The following is a 20,027-nucleotide window of genomic DNA, read 5'->3' as shown; positions in this document are numbered from 1 at the left end:
CATCTTTGACTTATTTTTTGCTACCACTGTGTGTTCAAAAAATGGAGGTTAATATTTACAGAACAGATACGTAGCACATTCACCTTACTCCGTGGCACCTCCTCCTACGAAAAGCCAACCAAAGAAGCCTCAAACTCTAGACACAGAGCAGTTCTGAAAACTGGGAATCTATAAATTTGAAGGAAAGTTGTAGCCAAAATGTATCACCGTCCATTTACTATGTTATAATAGGAAGGTGAATTTTTGCCAGCAATCACCTAAGGAAACCACTTTCTTTAATCCTGAGTTCTTGTACATGATTTTTATCTGGCCTATTGTGAAGCCATAATAATAAACTACAATAAAAATGCCTGGAATATTACTACATATGTACCTATGTTGACAGCACACTGTACCATTAGACATTTTTCCACATACAACATCACTTCACAGTAAAACAGCTTTTAAAAGAGTTCTTAGAAAAGTGTTCTCTTAAAGAGTGACTCCTTCAAAGATAGGGATCTCGTTTCAGTGTGTAGATTTTAAAAATTAATATACACCATAAAGTGTTAGAGGTATTTATTATTAGAAAACATAAAATTATGCTAGAAAATATATTTTTTCTCCTTTTCATTCCTTTCTTGTTAATGATTCGTTTTTATAGCTGTGATCACTGCTTTCAGGGAATAGTTGACGACTACTTCCATGTTATCAAAATATTATTTAATGTGTTTTTTTGGCAAACTTTTTTCTAACCAAACAATTCCATACTACTCACCTTCACCTTTAAAAAGCTGTTCTTTCACTAATAATATTGAACCCAATTATGTAATTAAATAATTCAGAAACAGATTACAAAATTGGTATGGGACTTAATATAACTTCTTAAAAAATTAAATCTTGAAAGATTTTTAGTATTTAAAGCTAATAACATGATCAAACCTGAGTGATATCTATGACTTTTGTGTTCTTTTTGACTTTCAATCTAACTTCGATTTAATACGATTTGGTATCTATTTGTATTTAAATGTGTTTTTAAGCCTATTAAGACCTTTCCTTTTGTCTTTTTTTTAACCACTGTGTCGGTGGCCTGTTGTTTCAACCTCAGTTCTCACTGCAATAAAATCCAGTTATTTTACTAGAAATGTTCCTATATTTCACATCACTTTTAACATGCTTTCACTTCTAAAAACTTTACCAATGCAAAAAAAAAGCTATTTGATAAATATTAATAAAATATTTTTATAGTCCTTTAAATTTCTGTTCATATTTCCACTTTCCTTAATGAATATAGACATGAACAAACCTAGCCATGGTTGGGCTCGAAACATATTTACAACAGAAAAGCTGGATACAATCTTTTTTTTTTCTTTTGCTCAAATACAGCAGCATTTAGTTCAATTTCATTTCTGACATAAGGATTCAAGAAATAGGGCTGCCACATTTAAGTAATGGTTTCTCTAAAATGCCAGCCCTGCAGTCTCACAGAAAATGACTAGCTTAGCCCTGGACAATAGTAAGGAAATTGGAAAGTAATCTTTTTCTAAGACATTTGCCATGCAGTTCTGAACACAGAAAGAACACATTCAACCAAACCTACTTGCTGTTGCTGTTAACACAAATGCCCAGACTGCAAACCTGCTTCATCAGCTTAGCCCAAAGGGTTAAAACTGGATAAATATTTTTCAAAGGTTCCAGGTTCTACACTGGCGTAAAGCCAGTGTGAATGGACGGATCCTCAATTACTTTGAACTTTCTAGTTCTTTGCATTCCTTCCTGCTTAGTAGTGCTGTACCATTAGGGAGATAGGAGAAAACAAAAAACAAATGTCAGGTTTCAGAAATCAATTAGTGGCCTGGCAGTGGTGTGTTAACGGAACTCTGCCAAAACAGAGAATTCTGAGGGAAAGAAATTTTAAGAGTGGAGTAGTCAAGTTAGGTAGGAGGGTAAGCCTAGAAGCAGTGTGCATGCTTCAGTCCTTAGTCACTGGGCAACACAGATTTAGTCTTAGAATAAACCATAAGTGTCACTATCTTTACGGGAATAAATACGCCTGAATGTGTGGGGGCTGAACAAGGCGTTCAGCGATGGGGGAGGGGGAGGTTTGAAGGAGGCACTGGGGAAAAAAAAAAGGTTAAATAGCTTTGGAATGATGAGATGAGAGAAATATGAAGCTATCACTAGGGCAATGTTCACAGGAAGACACGGCAAAAGAAATATCTGTATTCAGTTGTTTGGCCAAAACGTCAGAGAGAGCTTGAAATTAAGGGATCTAGAAGAATTTTGACAACATTTTTATTCACTTTGCAAAGTATTCATGGAATATTGCATTTCTATAAAATCGGAGTCAACTTTCTGAGTGACATTGGGCCACAGAAAAAGCATGACAGTGAATCAAAATCTTTTTTAATAAGCAAGTAAACTCTCCTCTAGGGTATCATTATTCAATTTAAACTGACATTTTTGGATATTCATTGTCCACCGAGCATTAGAATCTGTATCACTAGAAACATACGATACAATTATTTTCCTCTATTTCACACTTCTAATCTTTTTTTTTCTAATTAATGGCAATGGCTTGAAGCCACCCATAAAAACAAAAACAGTCATGGAGAAAAGAACACAATAAATAGAAGAAATCTCATTTCAAATGACAGTAGTCAAAATTCAAACTATTTTGACTCAAAAAATTAGGAGACATGAGAAAAGATGTTCATTCCTTTCGTCATGAAACAGTATGTGATTTAAATAGGATCATACACTTCTTTTTTTAACATAAATTAAAATGATGTCTTAAGAAAAGAACTTAACATTCTATTTTTGTACTATCTCTAACCCCAGTTCTTAAGAAATTAAATTTGATATTTAAGTTTGGATTTAAATGTGTTCTTCCTGAAATAGCTCATAAAACTCTCAATGTGCCATTATTCCTAAACATACTATAATTTATCCTATTTCTTAAACTCTAATAATATACAAAAAAACAGAAGTTTACCTTTTGGGGGAACTGGGACTGCTTTTTCCACCTTGTTAGTATAATAAGCAGATAAAAATGACATAAATATAAATGTCTTGACCCGAGTTACAGGCCAGACATACTACAGCTTAAACTGTAGAGTCTGAATTCTGGCTTGAAATATGACAGGAAAGGTGAAGAGAAAACTCCTGAAGTAGTTACACCAAACAATCTTTTAGAACGTTAAGGAGGCCACATCACCAGCATCACAATGAGCAGTGTTTTGAGCCAATTGCTGTTCCCTTGAGGACAAAGGCACTAAAGCCATCAGGCTGTGGGTCGCTCCTAGTGAAGGCTCAGGAGAACAGTGCACTGTCACAAGGAAACACCTCTTGGGAGGTTAATTTGTAAATGAAATGTGTAAGGACAGTGCTCAGGTCAACGCTGGCTCTTCATGCTTTAACTTCTGTCCACTGATGATGGTTGTTTATTTAGACTTGTACAATTTTTGAAGAGGACAATTTGACAAACACAAAGGAGGCTAAAAATGACAATAATGTTTAAAACAACAGGTAATTTCCACTCTAGGAAATGTATTACGTTGTAGATTGGAAAGAACTCAGGTGTCCAGCAATAGGAGAGTAGTTAAATAATATAGCCATACAATGGCTACTGTTCTGCTACCAAAAATCCTTTAATTAAAGGATATGTAATTTAAAAACAGTTAAGAGGTTTTATAAACACACACTCCGAAGACGAAGAGAAAATACTAAGCATGTATGTATTTTGTTGGCTCTCGTTGGATGGTCAAATGATGGACAGTTTTTCATTGGTTTATACTTTTGAATATTTGCTAAATTGTCCACAGTTGCCATGTATTCCACTTGTAATCATAATAAATGTTTTTAATAAAACATAAGTAAATGTTACCTCTAAACAATTAAGGGTTTATTGGATCTGTAGGTGAAGGTCAAATGATTTTCCATTTGAAACCACCAAATACAGCCACAACTTGCCAACACCCTGTGCTGGGAAAATAGGTAAGCCTTCTCAACCAAGTCACTAAATTTTTAGGATTCACTGCAGGATAAACAAGCCGAAAAGAGATTACAAGTTTTGAAGTTGGAAAAGATGACCTGGGAATGTTTGACGTTTAAATATAAATATCCTTTAATTCATTTCCTAAGTGATCAGCAAGCCTCCTACAATGATTTAGAATCAAAGTTATTTGGGGTATCTCATTTTACTGTCTTACTTTCTTTTCCTTTATTAAATGAACTAGGTTATTTACAATGTTTTGACAAAATGCATAGACTCTTGAAATTAAAGTTTATATGTCTCTTTGAGGAGCTGTTTGTGCTGTTTTTTTTTTTTAATTCTAAAATAGTCATGAAGGAAATAAAGAATGAAATAGTTTCCAATGCAATGTCCTTAATGTCTTCTAAGAGCCTATTTTTTTCCTTACTGGCACCCAAAATTATGCAAAAGTAATTCTCAAACTTGCTTCATGGGTATTGAAAATAAAGCCAAGGGGAGAATGTTGGTGGTGGTCTAGAAACTTGATGTTGATAACATTTTCTATAAACAATTCAATAGAGATCTGCTTTCAGATAAGTTAAGGGCCCACCTCCCCCAACTCCACCCTCCCATCATGACCTTAACCCACAAGTAACACACACACACACACACACACACACACATATACATCAGTCACAATTCTAAATCATCCAGCACATCACTGGTACCTGCAGACATTTACTGAACATCCTCAGTGTTTTTGGCATTGTTATGGCCTTGGAAATACAAAGATGGGTAAGATACAGTCCCTGCCCTAAGCGTCATCTGATAGGTAACACCCCCTCCTCAAATATGTTCCATTGTTTCTCTCATTGTGTAAATTGGAGTCCAGACTCTTCAGCATGGGACTCTGAGCCAACTCCAGCCTGTCTTTCCAACCTGGAATCTCACTATGCCTCCCTGCCTCTTCTCCCAGGAATCTTAAGCTTTAACCGTAGGGATTATTTGTCATTTGCCAAATGCCACTGCTCTTGCCTCCAACTATAATGTCTTTCTCTGACCACAAATACCATAAATCATAAGCCCAGCTAAAATCCCCCTTCTCTCCCAAAGTCACTCCATATGCCCTAGTAAAATCTACCCTCTCTTGGTTTCTTCTCCTTCCCATTAGCTTTGTATCCCCAGTAAAGCACTTCTTACCATCTACCTTGAGTCCATCTCTCCCTCAAATCGTGTGTCCCTGCAGGACACAGTCTTGTCTGTGTCCCTCCTGATATCTTCCAGCACAGTGTCCAATACCAAAGAGGCCATTGATGTTTGAATTCAGTTTTATTCTTATAAACATAGAAAGCAAAATTAAGAAGAAAAGTTTGATAGAATGCCATCTAAAAATGTAGAAGAAACAGGAGTTAGAAAAATCACTATTTTACAACCATCACAGTATTAATTGACTCTGGCAAGGATTAATGGAAGCTAAAATGATTGGGTGAAATTCTGGTGAGGAATAGGATATTTTATATAGTCCCAAAGTCACTTCTGCACAGACAAGGTATTAATTACAGTGGGAAAAATCATAACTTACCAATGGGAAAACTTGGCAGACACTACCTTAAGCAGAGGATCAAAATTAATGTCATCATTAATGGGACAAAGTAATATTGTTGGTTTTTTGGGGTTTTTTTTTGATGTGATGGGCCGAGAAGGATGCACAATATTGATTTTGTGTTGTACTGTATCGTATATAAAATGCACAACCTGGATCTAACCATGAGGAAGGTCAGACAAACTCAAATTGAGGAGCTTTCTATTTATGCCTTTTAAAGGCATAAATAACCCTGGTTTGATCTAGATGGGGGGTGGGAAAGAATTGTCACAATACGCATTATTGGGGTCATTAGCAACATTTGCGTATGAGCTGCAAATAAAATTTTCATACGCTTTGAAATTCCACTTTTAGGTATGCCTTCCTTAAAATCACTTAAGTATTTACACAGATAGACATAGCAGAATGTTTATTGCAGCTCACCATGCACTCTATCACTGAGCCATACCCTCTGCCCCTCTGGCTTATCATTTCTGTCATGACGGCCCTGATGTTCTAGATACCACCACCATCACTGCACTTACCAAATTTATTTTTATTATATTTCATGTTCTATTACTGTTTGTTTCTTCAGCACGCCACGGCTCTGCTATGGAGAGTCCTATGTGAAAATGCATGTCTGAATGAAGATTGCTCACACATGTGCACTCACACACATGCACACACACACCACAAGGGCCTCCAGAGCTTTTTTTCTTTGCTTTTTTTTTTTTTTGCTTTTTTTTTTTTAACGAAGGTACTGGGTATTGAACGCAAGGACTCAAGTATCTAAGCATGAACTCTACCACTGAGCTATTCCCAGCCCCCCAGGCCTCCAGAGCTTTGAACTAAAATATCAGAAAGGATTTTATTGCAGTCATGTCTTTCAAAGGCATTAAGAAAATATCTAAATATAAAACGATGTGACATTTTGGGAGTTGCTTCAAAATAACTCAGAGAAGATAAACACTGAATGAAGTGATGATGAAACAAGATTGGCCATGAGTTAATAATGGTGGAAGCTGGGTGATGGGTACATGAAGGGTTCATTCCAACTGTTTTTGTATCTTTTTGGAATGTTCTATATTAAAAAAAAATGTTTTAAGAAAAGCATAGTAGATGCAGTAATAAGAAGCACAACTTGAGCAATCAGTGAAATAGAAATTGCATTTTAATGTAGTTTAGATTAGGTTTTTGACTTTAAATTTTTAAAAACAAACAAATAAACGAAAAAAACTGCTGTCTGGGGAGGGTAATAGCTCAGTGGTAGAGTGACCTCATGCTTAGCATGCATTAGGTCCTGGGTTCAATCCCCATTACCTCCACTTAAAAAAAAAGAGGGGGCGTTGCAGAGGGCAGAGGGCGTGGCTCAAGTGGTAGAGCACATGCGTAGCACAGATGAGGTCATGGGTTCAATCCCCAGTACCTCCTCTAAACGTAATTACCTCCTCCCCCAAAACAAAAAAGAATTTTAAAATAATACAATAATAAAGGGGAGGGGGGCTGGAAACTGCTGTAAAGCCACAGTCCCTTTCAGTGGGCCCATGTTATATCCAGTACCAAGTGCTGTGACTGAGAAGACAGATCTCAGGTAGCATGAAATAAAGACTTATCCTAGGGAGTGAGTTAGACTTTAGAGAGCCACCTTTCAAATTTGAAAAACTGAGTCTTCTTTGTGCCACCAGAGGATTTTGAGAAAATCAGATTCTTAACATTGTTCTCAAGTTTATTGCTGAAGTTCAGAAACTCAGATGTTATAATCAGGTGTGAACTAATGGCAAATGGAACAAAAGACAGATTAGACAAAGCAGAGGACTGAAGAAATGCACAGGCAAATTGCCCACAGTGTGCATGTATAGGGTACAGGGGGTAGATTCAATATTTTCCTATAAAAAAAGAATTTTTAAAACAACCAACCAATATTTGTTAGAGTCCCACTCTGTGTAAGATACTGGGAGCTGTGGCAAAAGCAAGGGATCTTCAGTTGAGTAGCTTCCCATCTGGTGAAGTTACAATATATGTGCACATAAACTACAAAATAATTTTATCACGTGCCAATGAACAGTGAACGAGGAAGAATGAGCGAGATCGCTGTGGACTTTGATTCTTGAATTGACCCTAAGGAAAACACAAGATTCTGCAAAACAGCAGATAGGAGGAGAGAGGAGGGAATTCCAGGTGAGAACAGTCATGGTGCTTAGGGTAAATCACAAACTGCATAAATTGGTGAGAGCAGTTGGTCCATGGACCATGGATTGATCAAACCCAATTTGTACATGCTACATAAAAATTTTATATAATAAAGTCCAGGAGACAGTCTAACATAATGAAGAGTCTTGTGAATCAGTGTTCAAAGCCAAATGACCCCTCTACCCCAACCCTCCAAAACAGTAAGTGGCTATCTAGGAGAAAACATTTGCAACAAAGGATTAATATCCACAATCATAAAAGAGAGCTTTAAAAAATCTATAAGGCAAAGAGAACCCAAGAAAAAACAAGGCAATGCTGGTAAATAGACAGTTCACTAAAGAAGATGCCCAAGTGGCTGATAAACATATGAAAAGATTCTTAACTCCACTACCCTTAGGGAAATGCAAATCAAACAGCAACAGGATAAACATTTTTGCTCAACTGATATACAAAAATGAAAATGTGCAGCCATTCCTTAAAAACCTGAAAATAGACTTACCCTATGATCCAGCAATCCCACTTCTGGGCATACATCCAGAGGGAACTCTAATTCAAAAACATACATGCACCCAGTGTTCATAGCAGCACTACTTACAGCAGCCAAGACATGGAAGCAACCTCGATGTTCATCAACAGATGACTACATAAAGAAGTTGTGGTGTATATATATACAGTGGAAAGCCATTCAACCATAAAAAGGAATAAAATAATGCCATTTGCAGCAACATGGATGGACCTGGAGATTATCATACTAAGTGAAGTAAGCCAGAAAGAGAAAGAAAAATACCATATGATATCACTGATACATAGAATCTAAAAAAATGACACAAATGAACTTATTTACAAAACCAAAACAGACTCTCAGATAGAAAACAAACTTATGGTTACCAGTGGGGATGAGGGAGGTGAAGAGATACATTGGAAGTCCAGGATTTGCACATACACACTACTCGATGTAAGATAGATAAACAACAGTGTCCTGTTGTATAGCACAAGGAGCTAATTTCAATATTTTGTAATAGCCTATAATGAAAAAGAATGTGAAAAGGAATATATATATTTATAACTGAATCACTATGCTGTACACCAGCATACATTGTAGACAGACTATACTTCAATAAAAACAAATAAGAACACAAAAATTTTTTTTTAAACAACAACAAAAAATGAAGATTCATAGAAGGTGTGAGTAAACTGGAAGTCTCATAGTGCTAGTAAACATATAACTTTGTATGGACTTGGGAAATTGTATATCTGTACAGAGCATCTATCAAAAGGTAAAATTTTCACACAGTGAATTCCACTTTTTGGAATTCATTCTTAAAAGTCACTTAAGTGTGCACAAAAGTAGACAGAGGTGCCAAAGTGTTTATAGCGGCATTGTTTGTAAGATGGGAAAATTGGCAGTCATCTAAATATCCAACAGTAAGTAATGGTCAGGTAAATGATTAAGTAAATTCTACTATATCCACATCAAGGACTACTATCCAGCAATTTTAACAGAATGAAGTAGCTACAACTCTACTAATATGAAATTATCTCTAAAGGCATGATAAGTGGAAAAAAAAAGTCACTGGTTAATACACATTTCATGGTGCCTTTTGTGTAAATAATTTTTATGAAATATACATTGTCTAAAATGGCTAACACACAATTGCTAACAGTTGACCTCTGGAGAAAGGAGAGCGATTGGGGTTACGGATGGCAGGTGGGGAGGGAGGTGGCTACCTATGTCCTAAGAGTAATTAAGCATTACTGATGCATGCACAAAGGAGCCTACCTCCATGAATCCCTGCTACTAGGGAGATGAGCTGGGATTCACCAAATTTTTTGGTCTGAAAAGAACCAAAGGATTCGTCTATCCTAAGAGAATCCTTTCCCTTCTAGAAACTCACTACTGAACAAGCATTTACTGAGAGCCTACTATAGGACATGAATGGTGCCAAAGAGCACTGGTGATTCAAAGCAGACCAAAAGTATTATTAAAGGTTAAGCACAAAATGCCTTGAAAACCCCAAAGATAAAGCATTACCTGTGCCAGATAATCAAGGAAGGCTTCCTGGAGGAAGAGCTCTCTGAGCAGAGCCTTGAAGAATTTGAACTCAGTTTTTTGACTCAAGTCCACTTGATCTTAATCTTCCATTCCAAGATCCTCAGACTTCTATAACAGGAACATAGAAAATAAGAAATAATTACATATAATCTCATTTCTGCAGAGAAGTTATTTATAGAGAGACCATATATCCACCTATTAAAATATATATATATTAGAAACTTACAATGACTGAGTTTAGTTTCTCAATATACTGCACCTATTCTGCAAGATACAATGCCACTGGTCAAAGCTCCTGAAAATAAGTCAGCAGAATCATCAGTAGGATGCTTGCTCTAGCCTTTTGCTCAGTCAGTGTGGGGGACCTGACCCTTTCAATTTTCCTGCCCAATTATTTTATGCTGATTATATACCTGGAAAATCTCGATTCCTCTCATTACAGATATTTGATTATGTATAATCACTTTTTTTCCCCCATAACACATTCTGTTTTACACATTTCCTTGTTTATTTGATGACTTGGTTAAGTGTGTATAAAGTGTATGCCTCTAGTAATACGTCACCACTGGAGTTATACAAAAAATAAGAAGGGAGTAATTAATGCCGGTGCCACCTCAGCCCTGTGACATTTGACATGCAAGCACAAAGGCCATCCTGACAAGTGGCAGCACATATGTCGCATGACTATGGGACTGTGAGCTGAAGTCCAGTATATTTAAAGAGGAAAGCCACTTCTTAAGAGTTCATGAAAGATACAGCCATAATACAATTTTATGATAGCCTGGTAAATCTCTTAAAGAAAAGGGAGAGGTTTATGACAGTACTGGTGATAAAGCTTTAACTACATGTGTGTGGTTAGCTCTGTTTCAGCCATTCAAGTTAACTTCTACCTACATTTATGGGCTTGATTGCATAATACATGAAGTTTGCAGGAAGTACCCAGAAGATAAGGTTACATAGTCAAGTTGTTTAAGTTTGAAAGTAAACCACGGTGTATGCTGGGAAACTAGTTTATAGCCAATTTTGCAACACAAGTGAATATGTCATTCATTTTCTTTTAATTTCTTTTCTTATCTCATAGTTAACATTAGGTGATTAATCATTGTTTGAATGCGTAGCATAGTGAGTTGACCAAAGACTGCATCTTTGGGGGTTGATTAGCTGAAAATTAAGTAAATCACATTATAAAGGTGCAGATAAACATTTGATGATACGGAAACCACCTTGAGCAAATGGATGAGCTGCACATATCATGATGTCCCAGTAGACAATGGTTTCCTTCGGAAGCTTCATTCTGTAACGAGACTCATTTCTACCGACAACTATTACTTGATCAATAGACCTTGCATTTGCCATAAGAAATGACCTTCCATGGTTAATGTATAACTGATGATTGTTCTTCATCTATGGTAGCCTACATTTTCCAGTAGAGAAATACACTGTGTACACGAAGCACCCTGAAACACTAAAAACACGTCAAACGCTGTAGTACACCTTCAGTCTTACCATTTGGCACTGTACAATGGTTAGGGGGCGTTTGCCCTGCACTCACCCACCATTTCAGTCCTTGCTGAAGGCAACTGAACTTTTGCCATGATATTTCGATGCTTAGAAAAATCGAAAATAGTCTTCTTACACATTAAGGAAAAAACCAAAACCAAAACCAAAAACCCTCTAATGCTGACAACCAAGGTTTTGAATGAGAATGTATGTAGCAGAGAAACGACTCCCTTCCAAGGAAAGGAAATGACTCTAAAATCTTTGTTGTGGAAAATTAAAACTAATGACACGCTCCTGTTGTGATGCAGAATCGCCTGTCACCTCATTTCCCCCTGGGAGAGGCAGTTTATTTTCAAATGTAAATAACTTGTCTATTTCATAATTTGCCTCTCCCCATTACTGAAAAAGAGCCTTTTATCACAGCCTCTTCTCTTTCATTAATTGTCAAGAACAATCTAAAGGAATTCCAGTATTTTCCCTGGGATGATTTTTAACAGATTAGATTTAAAGAAAGAAAAAAAAAAGTATTCCTGTATCTGAGGGCTCTGTCTTTGAAATAAATGTACATAAAATGTGCCCTCTTATTAAGTTTGAAATGGGCTGTTACCTGTTTTCCCTTGACCTTGTGAGGGTTTTCAGTGATAACTGAATTAACCAGGTGAGGGAGGATCTTGGAGGGGGCCAGTCACACTCTATTGTGCAGGATGGCACCTTGCAAAGCACTTAGATTATGTTGTGGAGGGAACAAAGCTAGGTACACTCTCTCCAGCCTCAGATAAACAAGATTACTGTCCTCCATCCCTGCTGTTTGGAATGAATGCAATGCCACAAAGCTAACTGCAGCCATAATTAGGGGGGAACCCCCCCCCAAAACGACTGGGAATGTGCTAACTCAGTGTGGTTTAAACACACATTTCCCTTCCTATACAGGTGTGATGTGCTCTATTCATAGTTTTTTTTTTTTAATGATAAGTTTAAATGTTAACACAATATTGCAAAAAAAAAAAACAAAAAAAAACCTCTCCAGTTGGAAGGTGGCTACTGGTGCCAGGTGTGAGGGCTTAGTGGTCGCTAGCCTTCAGGTCAGAGGAGGAGAAAATTCCATTTTGGGATTTAATACGATGTAAGATAGCAAATGCCATCGATGGAAAGTTTCCCCTTCTGAGAGAGGGCCCTGCTTGGCTCACAAGCTTTGCCCCACACACCGTTTCATAAAATCTGCAACTTTCAAGCCACCTCCGCAGAAGGAGATTTCGCTCTGCTGTTGAGACATTCTTCCCCACATCTAACTAAATCACCCGATCTGCAGTTTAGCAATCCCATTTCCTCACATCTTCAGCAACCTCTAACTTTCTATATTGACATATGCGCTCTTACAACAAAAATTAACTAAGCTGAATACCACAAAATTAAAATAGGAGGACTTAAAAAAAAGGTATTTTCTTCTCTCCATGCTATACTTATATACTCCAAATTGGATTTAGTTCGTTTCAAATTTAAAAACAAGCTTTAGGTATCAACCATTGTTTAAACTGTGGCTTGCCAAGTGGGGCTTCCAAGTGTTAAGTCTGGGGAAAACAGACTTCTGAGCTCCAGCAGGATTATGGTTAACAGGTTAGCAAGTACATCTCAGTTCAGACTTTACCTCCTTCCATGCTTTATAGGAAAAATAGGACATTTTTAAGATTTAAATCTTATCCTTCAACAAGATAACTATTTTGACCTATGTGAACATTAATGAAAACAGTAATAATTATACCTTTTGCTGCTTGGCCTAAAATAATCTTACTACTGTAATTAGATTTGAAGGGGAACTAGAAAAGACCTTCAATAAAATGCTGTTGCGAATTCCCTCCAAAACAGGCTTGCCTGTAATTAAGGTGCATTTACAGATCTGATATTCCTTAAAAGAAGCATTAACATTACAAAGACCAATTATTCATGGTCAAACAAAGGAGATTCAGATTCTCTGATCAAAGCAGTAATCTCTTTTACAATTGTTATTTTTGAAGTATCTTCAAACAGAACAAACATACATTGACTATGTAAACAGGTATAGCTGTGGGCTAATTTGCTGTTTCCAGGATCCCAACATTTTCCCACAGGGCTCAGACTTAGTGTGGTCTACCCTGTATCCTTTCCCTGCCCCAACCTGCTGGTGCTGAGAAATAATAACTTTTCAAAAGAAGAAAAATCCCAGAGGGGTGGGAACAGCTCAGTGGCAGAGCACATGCTAAGCAGGCTCGAGGTCCTGGGTTCAATCCCCAGCACCTCCATTGAAAAGTAAATAATAAATAAAAAGTTTCTTTTAAAAAGGCGAAAAATCCAAATATCACTTTCAGTGTTTAAACAGTTGTGATGTAAAGGATATCTTCCATCTTTGATAGAACCTTGTCCATTTCCCCAAGTGGCTTGGTTTTGAAAACCTCAATGAGGTTTTTAAACGATCAAAAGCCAGAAAAACCAAGACATGAGTTAAATGAAAGAGCACTGAATCTTTTCACTTTTTTGAGATTTGAGAAAACATAAATTTGGCCCTTCTCTTGCTGTAAGGCCTGAGCAAATTCCTGGGGAACTAGGTCTTTTTCTGCAAATATAAACTAAGGATAACAGCACATCCTTAAACTAGGTTGTTGCGAAGGTCAGATTTGACCTCAGGACAGGAGGGATGGTCATTTAAATAAAAAGATGTTTTTAAATCTCATGATATCTCTGGATAAACATCCTTGGAGTCCCAAGGTGTTAAAAGGAAAAAACAAAACAAAACAAGAAAACCACCACTACCTTAACACCTATAACAGCTTCTGCCAAATGTGCTTTGGGAAACTAGCTCTGTGGTTCTAGAATGTTGAATGAGTTTCTTTCCTAAAGGTCTCCTCAGAAGCCCTTGAATCTCCAAGAGAATCTCAGTGCTATGAAACTTATGTCAAACATTTGACAGTAGAATTCCTTTAGCCTGAGGCGGTTGGAGCGCTCCTCTGAAAACACTTTGGGAATTGTTGCCTTCTGCTGAGTTACTGATTTGCTTGGGTAGAGAACACTTAGATGCTCAAGCAAATCTACTTTTTAGCCTATACCTTTTGGTACTAGTGAACAGTTAATGGCAGCAGACTATCCTGACATAAATAGCAGAAGGAGTTTGCAAAAATCTGCCACTGTGAGTCAATCTCTCTAGGAGCTCCGCCATTTATAACCCGAGTGATTTTAGGTAAGTTTTTAAAACTCTCCATGTTCTCATCTGTGAAACAGAGATATTTGTTGCATAAGTTGAGGCCAAAATCAAATAAATGTAATTAGTACAGCGAGCTTTACAAACGGTGGATTTAATCTTCTCGTTCTTTGTTCGGAAATGTCTAGGTCAAAAGAGTGACCTTTCCTAGGTCACAGAGCAACTTAGTGACATTCTTAGAAAGGAACCAGAATTTTGGAAAGGACTATTGTTTGAATTCACCTCTATCAAAATTCTAGAATAGATTATTAAAGAGGATTTATAAGAAGAAAAAGAATAATCACCAGGAACCAATATTATTCCAATACAAACAAGTCAAGCTTAATTTAGACAAACATTTTTCCCCCAGGGTGGTGCTATGAGATTCATAGCCAGAGGAGATGCCAGAGGCATGAAGAAAAAAATCTTAAGTTGTTCTCCTGGATAAGATGACTATAGGTAAATTAGCCTAGAATCCAGCAAGATTTATTTATAGTTATTTGACAAAACTGAAAAAAATAAAATAAAAGAAAGAAAAAACTGTACCCAGAGAGTGACTGATTTCAACCTAGATGAAATGTTTAGCATTTATCACAGGGTTCTCTGGTGAACTACATTTTTATCAATGGCTTAGAGCAAGACATCATTTGCATCAAGACATCAGTCACACAAGATGCAAATTGGGAGAAAATATGTTGGATGGTGGAATCTTAAAGGTTCCAACAGAATGATGAGCAGAAATTTTAAACAAGACTTAGCAGAGAAATAAAGACTTTTACTTATGTTCTGAAAAACTTGGGACTAAATTCCAGCTCTCACTTACATAAGTCTTGTGACTTAACTGCTTTGAGTCTGCTTCCTCGTCTCAAAAATGCAGATAATAATTTCCTCATGGAATTGGGAGAAGTACGTAATATAAAGGGTCATCCAAAGAGGTGTTCAGTGCAGATCCTGGCACAGATAGTCAGGTCAGTAAGTACTGCTACTAGTATTAGTTGTGGCAATGATACTACTAGCAAAATAAGTCATACAGAAAAAGCTTTAGGGGTTTTACCTGACTACAGATTCAATATTACTGAACAGTCTGATGAGGCTGACAATTATTTTGGTAAGTTGTAAGTAGTTCTTGAAGCCCCTTTTTAGAGACACATGGGCAAATTAGAATGCATTTATGTAAGGGCCGCCAAATGGTGGAGAGTTGAGAAACCAAATCACATGAAAAGCAAATGACTTTGTGACAGACATTGGGTTAATTCCTTTTTTTAAAAACAAAACAAAACTAATTTATTGAGATATGCTTGACATGCAAAAAGCTATGTATGTTTAATGTATACAACTTGATGAGTTTGGAGAGTACATTCCTTTTAAATCAATCACTTCCTTTAATCCTCTCTATAATTCGCTAGGTTAATTATTCCAGTTTCAAAGATGAGGAACTAAGGCGTAGAGAGTTTAAGTGATCACATATCTGGTAAGAGGTGATAAAATAAAAAACTGAAATATGGACATAGACAATGGATTACTTTTACTTACTGTTGCTCCAAAAGCAAATTAATGTAGGCAGACAGAGTCAAAGGAATATTTAATTGATGGACAGTCAACCAAATAACTGACATGTACTCTTCAAAAATATCAGTATCCTAGAAGACAAGGAAAGAGGAACTATTTTAGATTAAAGGAGATTTAGGAGATACCACCACTGAGGGCAATGAATGGAGATTTTCCTTGGCATAAAGGGCATTATTGAGACAATTGGTGAAATCTGAATAAGGTCTTTAGATTAGATAACACTATTGTATCCATGTTAATTTCCTGATTTTGATCATTGGCCAGTGCTTATGTAAAAGAATGTCCTTGCTCTTAGGAAACGCTTACTGAAACATTTGGCAATAAAGGGAAAACATATCTTCAAAGTACTCTCAAAAGGTGCAGGGCAACAACAGAAGAGAGAGAGACTAGAGAAAAGGACAAAGCAAATGTGATAAAACATTAACATTTGGAGAAACGGGGTAAAGGATAAATGAGAATTACTTGCAATATCCTTGCAACTTCTTTGTAAGCCTGCAATTATGTCAAAGTAAAAAGTTTCAAAGAATTAAAAAATATGAGGGCATTGAGAAGAAATAAAATCCAAGAGGAACTGTTCTGTAGACAGTTGGTAACACAGGACTGGAAACAGAAAAAAACTAGGGATTTTAAGGGCTGCCCGGGAAGATGTGAAAGTCATATGTGAAAACAGGTGAGCGTAATTGATTCATTGCTTTCATTCATTCACTCAGAAAAATACTTTGCATCATTTAGGACTTTTTAAATAATATGGCTGTATTAACTTTTGGAGCTAACTGCCACCTTTATTTCCAAAGCAATGAGAAACAAACACTCAGATAAATTTGTCTTCACTGACTCTTTTGGGAGGAAGAAGTTCTGTGTGTTTGGACACCAGAAACATATCTCAGGAAGAGAAAAGGGTAAAAAAAGACATTTTTATACATGTCTAGTATGAGCATACAGATCTCATTAAAAAAAATCTTTACTTTTGCAAATACTAACCACTATTATGAAATAGAGAAACAAGTTCATACTGTATAGCACAAGGAACTATATTCAATATCTTGAAGTAACCTATAATGAAAATGAAAAAGAATATGAAAAGGAAAATATGTATGTATATGTATGACTGAAACATTATGCTGTACACCAGAAACTGACACAACATTGTAAACTGACTGTACTTCAATTGAAAAAAGAAATCTTTCCTGCTGTGGAGATGTGAGGGGCTTAACAGCTAGCATCTTTCTTCCCAGGATCTGAACAAATTGATTAGGAAGACAAAAGCGGTGAAAAGAGATTGAAAATACCATCTTTCTTATTAATAAGTATTATACTGGAGGATATAGTCGAATGTGAAAGCCAGGTGGGCCTTAATGTCCTCCACAGCGTCTTAGACTTACCCTCTCAGTCACAAGGTGGTGATTATGACTTGGAACAAGAGGAGCAGGCCCTACTGTAGGGCACAGGGAACTCTATTCAATTTCTGGTAATAACATATAATGGAAAAGAATCTGAAAAGAAAATATACGTATGTATGTATATGTAAAACTGAATCACTTTGCTGTATACCTGAAACTAATGTTGTATATCAACTACATTTCAATAAGAAATTAAAAAAAAAAAAAAAAAAAGAGGAGCAGGGAACTGTCCCAGGAATAGAAAAAGTGGGTTCCTCTGTAGGAAAAAAGAAAACAAAACACACAAATGGAGAGAGGAAAAACTATACAAGCACAGCTCCTTAAACAAAATGCAGCGACCAGGGAGTCAGGAGGCAGAGAGGCAGGAGTATCTGGGAAAACTCCTCCTTGGGGAAAACATGGAGTGAGGGGTGGGAGGGAGGTGACTGGGACATATATATTTCTTACTAATACTTTCTATGCTCAAAGGAGAATGGAAAAAAACAAAACATGGGGCTCACAATGGAACACTGAGGAGTGACTTTATCCAAGGGGTTAGAGAGAGAATATTTAGACAGGACACAATGAGAGACACAGGCTTAGAAAGAAGTTCAGTAACAGAATGGCCAGCCTTTTGGGAGAAGAGTTTTAATTTGGGGGCAGAAACAAGATTGCAAGGGATAAATAAGAATAAAGGAGGTTCTCCTTTTTGTTTGTTTGTTTGTTTCTTTGCCTTTTCCTCAGATGTTGGTATGTGTTGTAATTTTGTCTAGGGCCCTCTGCATTTCTCTCTCCTCACTCTTCCTGGATCATCCTCTCATCCACGGATCTCAATATACCATAAACAGTACAAGTATCATGGGGTTAACTTTGGAAGAAATGCCTCTTCTTTTTAGAACAGGGAAAAAAAAAAAAGATATTAAGACAGAGATGGACAATGACCTTGTTTTTTTGGATAACATGAGAGAAAGTGTTAGCTAATTAATTATTAACATTTTTTTTCTGCTCTCCACTGAATGTTTGTTTCCCTCCCAAATTCATGTGCTGAAACAGATTCCCCAATGTCCTGGTATTTGGAGGTGGAGGAGTCTTTGGGAGGTGATTAGGTCATGAGTCCTTCATGAATGGGATTAGTGCTTTTATAAAAGTGACCCCAAGAGTCCCCACACCCCTCCTCCCAGGTGAGGACACAGCTACAAGACACCACCGCCAGGAACCACGCGGTGGGCCCTCTTCGGACATCGGATCTGCTGGCACCTTGATTTTGGACCTCCCAGCCTCCAGAATTGAGAAATAAATTTCTGATGTTTATAAGCCATTAGTCTATGCTGTTTTGTTATAGTAGCCCAAATGGACTAAGGGTTTTTCCAATGAAAATTCAATACGAAAAAAAAAAAATTGAGAAGCAAGTACCATTTTTTTCCCCCTTCCTTTCTTCCTACCATTCAACAAAATTCCAAGGGGCAATTTTTCTGTGCCAGGCACTGTGCCAGGTGCTGGGGATACCGCAGTGTCAGATAAGATGCTTGGCTTTCCTGGAACGTACGATCTATTTAGGAGAGACAGGCAAGGAGCAAATAGGAAAGTAAATAAGAATTTCAGATATTGCTCTAAGAATAAAACAAATGGAATATAGAGTGGCAGGTGTGTATGTGTGTTCGGGGGGAGTAGCGTGTGTGAGGAGGAAGGGGCTGAACCCTAAACCTCAAATAGGAATTTAAGTAATGATGTATCTATATACATTGAATAAGCTATAAAATCCAGGTATTTAAAAAATAAATTCGACTATTTATGAGGCAAAAGCAAATCACATCAACATTTGTATACCGCTGCCCAAACCATTTACTCCTGAGCTATCAAACGAAAACAAATATCATTAAAATAAAATAAAACAAAACAAAATAAAATAAAATAAAATAACTCAGTTCACCTGTCTGCCTGAATATTTGCTGGAACAATCACATGCTAAATTTTACTTCACTTTTTGTTGAAACATAAGGTACTTAAAGAATCTGTGACTGAAGATCTAACACAGACAAACATGTTCTAATGTATCTGGACATATAATTTATTTTGAGCAACTGGACTGACACACCAGTGAATTCTACAATGAATGAATACACATATTTATTTGTGGGCATTCCGTGCCACACAAGTAAGGACATGGCTGTTGTTCCTCCTTGTCCACAAATTCAGATTTAACCATCTGCTGTTGAGTATTCATCCTGTGCAAGGCATTATTCTAAGCTCTGAGGACTCGGCAGTGGATATGCCCTCCTAAAGTTCTTGGTCCTCTGAAAGTTTGCCCTGGTGGCCATTGTCTTTTACCCTTTAGTCACCAGAGGTAATAGGAACTAGATGAATGTATTCACTAGTTGTTATAGGTCCCTAGGATCATTGCTTCATTCTAGCTCCGGGTGAAAGTATTTGAAATAGCTAGATAGATATTTTTAGAGGATATTAGAAGTAAGAAAAAAAAAGTGAGATAACATTTTACAGAACAGGTAGTATTTCCTGGAACTGTGCTGTTAACTGGAAATGATAATGATCCAATTATGCTAATAATAGTAAATCAAGATGATCCTACCAAAAAT

Source organism: Camelus bactrianus, chromosome 14 (assembly GCF_048773025.1).
Source record: "Camelus bactrianus isolate YW-2024 breed Bactrian camel chromosome 14, ASM4877302v1, whole genome shotgun sequence".
In the NCBI taxonomy this organism is placed as follows: Eukaryota; Metazoa; Chordata; class Mammalia; order Artiodactyla; family Camelidae; genus Camelus; species Camelus bactrianus.
This window is presented reverse-complemented; position numbering follows the sequence as displayed.